We start from the raw sequence: 2,038 nt of genomic DNA, 5'->3' as shown, positions 1-2,038 counted from the left end.
ACCATGAGCAATGGAGTAAATAATAGCAGTGACAGTGAAAGCCAGCCCTACAGCATGCTTGCAGTTAAGTGTTAACTAAAAGTGCTTGTTAACTGAAAGGTTGGAGGTTCAAGACCACCCAGAGGTACCTCGAAAGAAAGGCCTGGTGATTGAGTTCTGAAAAATCAGCCATTGAAAACCCTATGGAGCATAGCTCTACTCTGACATAAATGGAGTCACCGTGAGTTGGGGTCAGCTTGACAGCAACTGGCTTGGTATTGGTACTTGGGTGCTCTATGAGAGAGAGAGAGAGAGAGAGAACGTGAAGAGGTCAGGGCAAGAAAACCAACAGTAAAGAGAAGTGGAAGCTTCTCAGAACACAGAACACTGCCTCTGAACATGAGCTCTTGGATGCAGACACTTGAATGGCTTCAAATCTCAGGGCAGCTCACTCTTTTCTTAACCCCTGTGTTCCAGGCTCTGTGCTGGGCTCTAGGTAGCTGCTCTTTGTAAGCAAGCACGTGTGTGTCCTGCACCGCTGCCCCCCTTTTGTCCCCAGTCTGGGTGCCTCTGGGGCAGTGAGGTCTTGGCTGTATGGAGGAGCTGACTTGCCTCGGCTCCCATTTGTGATGGGCTGGCCCCCCATAGCAGCCGCTGCAACAACATTTACTTTGTACCGAGGCCAAGAGAGAGAGCATGCGTGCGAGCCTACCCATTCCAAAATGTTTCTGACAAAATCTGGCACTCCTGGTTCTAATCAAAATACTGAACTTTGGAACACATTAACATTCCACAGCCCTCACAGGGAAGGAGAATTCAGCCTAGACGACTTCAGTTCACAACCACAACAAAAATAGCTTCTCCCGAGGAAGACACATTATGCTAACAAGGTCACTTTTGTTTTGCTTCCCCTGCCATATGCACGAGTGGCACCAGGGGCTGGGTTTGGTACCAGCTTCCTCTGCAGAGAGTAGATGGAAGCCGGGTGGCACTGCAGACGGCTTCTCAGCCTCCTGGCAAAGGGTGCCGGCACGGAGTTACCTTCAGACTTCCCCAGAAAGCACGCAGGCAGATGGAGCCCCGGTCTCACCCAGCCGCACTCTGCTCTGAGCTCTGCGCGTGCAGAAGGTGTGACGCCAGCAGATAGCAACAAGCAGGTGGGACTCAGAGGAGAGCGAAAAGCACGACAGGATGGGAAAGCTATCTTGGTCTTGAAAAACATCCCAAAACTCCACAGAATGCTCGCCCCGGAGAGATGGGTGTCTGAGTTCCAGAAGGAGAACAAAGAAAAGAAGTGTGATTTTGTCTCAGTTTTTTTTCTCTCTCTCTCTCTCTTTTTTCCTTTTTCCTTCTACTTCCAAGTTTCAGCCTCTTTCAATTATTTTGCTGTGATTTTGGGGATATTCAATAACCTACCTTCACCTCAGTTTCCTCATGGGTATCACTTGTACAAGGAGCCCTGGTGGCACAGTGGTTAAGTGCTCAGCTGCTAACTGGAAGCTTGGCAGTTTGAACCCACCCAGTCGCTCCGTGGAAGAAAGACCTGGCAATCTGCTACTGTGAAGATTACAGCCTAGAAAACCCTGCGGGGCAGCTCTGCTCTGCCACATGGAGTCATTAGGAGTCTAAATTAACTTGACAGCACTTAACAACAACATGACTTGTAAAGACCTCACACAAGTGATTTGTTTTTGTTAGCTGCCATTGAGTTGGCTCCCATCTTATGGGAACAAAACGTACTGGATCTTGCACTATCCCCATGATCAGTTGTGGATTGGACTGTTGCGATCCATAGGGTTTTCGTTGAGTGATTTTCTTCCTAGTCTATCCTAGCCTGGAAGCTCCCCTGAAACCTGTTCAGCTCCGTTAGCAACCTGCAAACCTCCACTGACAGAAGGGTGGTGGCTGGGCATAAGATGCATTGGCTGAGAATCGAAGCTAAGTCTCCCACATGGCAGACAGGAATTCTGCCACTGCCCCACTGCTGTCCCCCATGCAGTGATTGCCCATTGCCCCACAGAGTTTCCATCGCTGTAATGTTTACGGAAACAGACCGCCA

Source organism: Elephas maximus, chromosome 22 (genome assembly GCF_024166365.1).
Source record: "Elephas maximus indicus isolate mEleMax1 chromosome 22, mEleMax1 primary haplotype, whole genome shotgun sequence".
Classification (NCBI taxonomy): Eukaryota; Metazoa; Chordata; class Mammalia; order Proboscidea; family Elephantidae; genus Elephas; species Elephas maximus.
Note: the sequence above shows the minus strand (reverse complement) of the source record.